The sequence below is a fragment of the Eulemur rufifrons genome, chromosome 14 (genome assembly GCF_041146395.1).
Source record: "Eulemur rufifrons isolate Redbay chromosome 14, OSU_ERuf_1, whole genome shotgun sequence".
Classification (NCBI taxonomy): domain Eukaryota; kingdom Metazoa; phylum Chordata; class Mammalia; order Primates; family Lemuridae; genus Eulemur; species Eulemur rufifrons.
Window position 1 is genome coordinate 23312892 of NC_090996.1, and position 6000 is coordinate 23318891.

Below are 6000 nucleotides of genomic sequence, written 5' to 3' on the forward strand. Positions count from 1 at the left end.
AACAGCTGAGGAAGCTAAGGAGAGAGGACAGTCTAGTATAGTAACTACGAGTGCAAACCCTGGGGTCTGACTGCATGAGTTTAATCCTGGTTCCAATACTTTGTTGCTGTGCAACTTTTGGCAAATTATTTAAGCTCTTTGTTGACTCTCTTTCTTCATCTTTGAATGCAGACTCTTTTCTTCGTAGTACCTACCTTATAAGGGTGTTGTGAAGATTAAATGGGAGAGTGACATAGTTAGCATACAGTAAGTGCCTAGTGAATGTTAGTTATTAAGGTACAAAATTTGGTCCCTGTCCATGGGGGGACCTGAGCTTCTGGAAGAAGACAGGAGTGGTCAGTTCATTGGAAGCTGGGTTCAAGAGACTTGTTTAGGGATGAATTGGGCTTGAGCTGATGGAGGAAAAGGAAACTAGGAGCTAGGAAGTGGGAGGGTGCACAGGCTTTGCTGTATTCTGAGCAGGCATCGCAGGTTGGTGTTCGGGGACGGAGCTCTTGCAAGGAAAGCCTAAGCCAGACAGAAGGAGAAAGTACACTTAGGAGAATCCCTCCACCTTTCCACCCTACAGCCTATTCATCCTTCCCTCTTTCTATTCTTCTGTCCTTCTGCCCTTCCATTCATCCATTCACCCATTCTTTCATCCCAGAGTCTTCCATCCATGGGCCCAAGGCAATGGCAGAAACACAAAATGGTAAATGGAGACATTCAAGCCCTCTTACATCCTAGGCTTATCACTGGCACCATGTCACATCCTCATTCTATTATCCAAAGTAAGTCACTTGTTCAAACCCAAAGTCAAGGGGCGGAGAAATATATTCTGTCCTTGTAGTGGAAGGGGACTGAAAGTCACATGGCAAAGAACATGGACACAAGGAGGTGTGGGGAAATTGAGGCCAATGATACACTCTTATCACAGGGATGTCTGTCCAGGTGAGCAGAATGGACTCTTTGCCCAAGGACAGTCAGGGCATCATCATTTCTAGCCCACAGTTTGTCTTTAGTTCTTCGCTCACCTATTTTTATCCTTTACCTTGGTAAGGAGAGGAGGGGGATGACCTAGAGGCCTGGTCCTCTTTGCTTTCTTCCTCTGCTCTTGGGAAGTCTGGTTTTGTCCCAGAGTTTACAGACCCGAGCATTACATCATCCCTCCTTTGCCGTTTTGACAAGCCAAGCGACTTTCTCCTCACTCAGGGTTTTAAGCAAGCGTGCAAGCCCTTCAAAAAGGTGCTGCAGATGCAATTTTCCCTAATACATCTTAAAATTAGTGCCTTTTTTTTTTTAACAAATAGGCCTTATTTATACCATGCACAACAACAACAAAAAAAAAGGGAAGATAATTAGACATACACACTGCAATCAAGCATATTGGGTTCGTTGGAATCATTAAACTTAATTACTTTCACTTGTTATTCCTGGGGGCTATAATATCAGTATTAAATGCCAATGGAATCTGCGGTATGTTTGATTTAGCTGGAACAAGGACTTGGTAATTTACTGCCTCTCTGAGAGATTTTTATTGAAGTGAGGAATATGCTGAGTACCTCTTCTTGCTTTTCACGAGGCCTGCTAGAAAACTCCTTTGCTGAGAGACTGGAGTGTTGTCTTATGCAACATGTCTCAGTCCTCTGAGAGATGCTCTCCTTTAAGAGTCCTGCCCATCTCCAGGTAGCATTGACCACAAGTGCTACCCACAGGTATTGAGCCCTTACGCCTGGCATAACTTCCTTAATCCTCACAATTACACCATTTCACAGAAGAGGAAACTGAAGGTCCCTGAGGTTGAGTAATTTACCTAAGGTCAAAGAACATCTAAGAGGCAGGTCCAGGATTTTGGCTAATGGGGAAGTTTTCTGAGTCCAAGATGGGTGTTATCCCTTCATTTGTGGTTCCCCAAATCTTGGTGTTGGATTCTCCTCCCCACCTTTCTTTCATTTCTTCTTGATTAGTCTTATAAACTGTCTCAACCTCAAGTTCTAATAAAAGCCAACATTCATAAATATTTTCCATGTACCTGCCACTGTACTGGAGTTTAAAATACTTCATCTCCCATAATCCTCCCAACAACACTATGCTATAGTATATGCGCATTGTAAGTGGTGGTTGTTACTATGATACATCGATAGATCTACGTGTCAGACTGACATCAGCACGTGTATCAATTTGGAGTGTGTTCAGCTGCAGGTAATAGTTGACCATGGTGGTTTCACCCAATCTTTATTTATTTGTTTATTTTCTCACATAACAACAAATCCAGAGCAGCAGTGCAGCTTGTTACAGCTGTTTGTGATGCCATTAGAAATACGTGCTCCTTCTATTTCCAGCACAGTCATCTTTAGAGGTTGGCTCTAAAAAAATTCTTCATGGTTGCAAAAAGGTTGCTCCACCTCCAGCCATTACATGTGTCTTCAAGAGAGGAAAAAGGAGAAGGGCGAAAGGCAGGAGGAAAAAGCCTCCTCCTCCGTAGACCCCACCTTGTTATTTGTGCAGGGTCACCCCTCCTTGAGAGCCATTGTCAACATCTCACTGGACAGAAGTGTCCCATGGCCACTCCTTGCTCAAGGGAGCCTGGGAAGGACATTTTGTTTTAATTTCACAGGTGGATGCCATGAACACAAACAGGGCTCTACAGTAAAGAAAATAGGAGAATGGATAGGGGTGTGCAGGTTGCCGAGCCGAGGACTACAGCTACATCAACAGGCTTTGCTGATCGAAACGCAAGTGGAGGTGTTTGAGGTATTTCCCTTTGAAGGGCTTCATTTCACTCTCTGTTATTTCCTTTAATCCTCACGCAACCTTTTGAGGAATTTAGTCCATTTTGATTCTCAGGTGCTCTCAAAGAACATTTTCCCAAGCAGTTTTTTTTTTTTTTTTCAGTCAGAAAGGACAAGCAGGAAGGGGGGAAGGGCTGTCTCTGCCAGGGACAGACCTGAGCAGGGCTCGTGTCTCCCCCCAGCAAACAGGGATGGTGGGCTGGAGGGAGCTGTTTGGACTGGGAATTGGGATGGAGGATGGGTGGAGATTAAATTATGCAATTAGCTAGGCTTGGAGTTGGACCTCTCAACATGCTCCTAATTAATTGATCAGATGCACCACCTGCCGACCGGCTGGCCTGCACAGGCTCCCAGAATGCACCGGGTGCAGGCTTGGGGAGTTGGGGAGTTCCCCGTTAAGTGGGTGTGCAGTCAATTACTATATGACCGCTGGGACCCTCTGAGCATGCTTAGTAATGATCAATTAGGGCCGGTAGATGAGGGCTGTGAGGAAGAGAGGACGGCCTTAGCTTACTGACTCTGTGTGTGTGTGTTGGGGGCACTGGGTAGTTAGTGGTGATTCCAACAGCCACTGCAGCACAGGTACATTCTGTATTCCGGGGGGATGGGATAGGAAAACAACAGCAGCAACAGAATCTGGTCCTGCCCCCCAATAATGATAACTGACATGTGACATGTGATGAGGAGGGTTTTAGTTTGTTTTATTTTCAGAGAATTTTTGATATAAAAATTGTGTACAATAATAATGTGTAATAGCGTTGCTTAAATGATTACTATGAATGAGACGCTGTGCTCAATGCCGTGCTTACATTATCTCACTGAATGCTCATGATAGCTTAAGAGAAAGTTAACACCCCGTATGTCAGATGAGGAATGTGAGGCTCAGAGAGGTGAAGGGACTTGCTCAGGTCACACAGCTAAGAAGCAGAGGGGAAAGAATCTGAACCAAGTTTTGTCTGACTCCAGAGCCTGTACCTTTAAACTCTCATCATTCTATCCCCAGCTCATGTCATTTTAGGAAAACGGGAGAATGCTAAAAATTATAAAGAAAGTAATCATCCATAATCCCAACGCTGAGGGACAGTCTGTACAAGATATACTAATCTTTACCTCCCACTATCTTCTTAGCTTCCAGCCCCATTTTCATTTCCCTTTCATCCACCTCACTGCCTTTTACTATCACCAGAGCTGTGGAAACCAAGGGTAAATAGCTGACTCATGATGGGCCAGTTGCATCTGTCTCTCCCAAATTTAGAATCGAGTCACAGAGACTGAGTCAGTTAGTTGGAGGAAGGCAGGGTTGCTGAACTGCAAAGGCATGTGACCCACTGTGCAGGGTCCCCATGTGGAGTTGCCATTGGGGCTTCCATGATGGATCTTGTGGAAGTGGATGCATGAACAAAGAAGCTGGCCTGCGGGGCGTAGAGGAGGAGCAGATGGGATGAGAAGCAGATTTGAGAGAGCATGTGGTTCTGATGAAGAGCTAGGTGAGGGAGTAACCAGAAGATTACAGCTCCCGAGGCCAGCCTGCACTCTTTACAGCAGCGTGTGTAAAACCAGCCCTCTTTTAATTTAAGCTTCCTTGAGTGAGTTTCTCTCCCTGGTAACCATACGATCCCTGATAAAGTACAACTACCGTTGACATCTTGCAGTGTTTTCTTCTAGTCTTCCTTCTTTTTGCCCTTCTTTTCCTTGCTTCCATTTTTGTCTGTGACCTCAGATGCAGAGAGCTGAATTACTCATACTTCCTAGATCACAGCACATGATCATCATCACTGGTTTATCACCCCTCTCATTTTATTTATTTCCCCCACCCCTGTACATCCCCAGTCTTTGTTCCTAACCCCTTCTACCATAAGCACCCACTCTAATGTTTTTGATATATGTCCCTAATGGATGATTATTTGTAAAATATGTAGTTCTGTTTTCTACAAGCATGTGATTTTAGTATATTCAAATGATGGTGTGCGATCAGTATCATTCATTTTCTTCCATTTTTTGTAGTTAACACTATATTTTACAGCTCTATCCCACATTATTGTACTTAGTACCATGAGAGGGAGGTTTGTTTATTTCAAGGCCAGACGCCTAGCTTTCCACCACACACCTTTCTCTTCGGAAGTCATACTGGAGAATAGCATTGACATATCCAGTGTTGGGAGGTACTCTTTTCCTCAAGCCATACAAGGACACATTTCTTAACTTTTTCGTTCTAGTTTCACTGAGGAAGATGGACCGGTACTGGTCCGTGGCCTGTTAGGAACTGGGCTACACAGCAGGAGGTGAGTGGTGGGCAAGTGAGCAAAGGTTCATCTATATTTACAGCCACTCCCCATCACTCACATCACCACCTGAGCTCCGCCTCCTGTCAGATCAGCAGTGGCACTAGATTCTCATAGGAGCTCGAACCCTACTGTAAAGTGTGCAGGCGCGGGATCCAGGTTGTGCACTCCTCATGAGAATCTAATGCCTGAGGATCTGAGGTGGAGCTGAGGCGGTGATGCTAGCGCTGGGGAGTGGCTGCAAATACAGCTTATCACTAGCAGAGAGGTTTGACTCCACAATAAATGTAATGCACTTGAATCATCCCCAAATCATCTCCGCCCCTGTCCCCTGGTCCATGGAAAAAATTGTCTTCCATGAAACTGGTCATTGGTGCCAAAAAGTTGGGGACTGCTGGCTTAAAGAAAAGAGCTGGACATAATTCATCTCTGGCCTGGTAGTACTTAAAACATAGCATGTGTTCAATAAATATCAATTACATAAATGAATTTTGTTCATTTGGGGTCCGGCTCAGCATTAATTAAATGGGTAGCCAGTGATGAGAATGATCCAGACAGCATGATTCCTTGAGAAATTCCAATTTAACTCTCACCTTAACCTTGACCAGAGTGTCATATCTTCACTTTAATCCAAATCTAAATCCTCCCCTGAACACACCTAAATGCCGAGTCCCCAACGGGCATTAGCTAGTCCTTGAGGTTTACATAGAGAAAGGTCAGCTAATAGTGAAACTGGGGAGGGTTTAGACAGGAGCCACAGCATAAGCGGTATTTTATGAGCACACATATAGAGACGAGTACTCTTTGTAAATTTAGCATGGCAAGATTTTAATAAATGAGGCCACTGGGATGTGCAGGGCTTTATATATCATGCCCCATATTTATATTCCTGCCAACTTTCTTCACTTAAGCAATATATTTATTACAGTCCATTTCACCATTTCTCG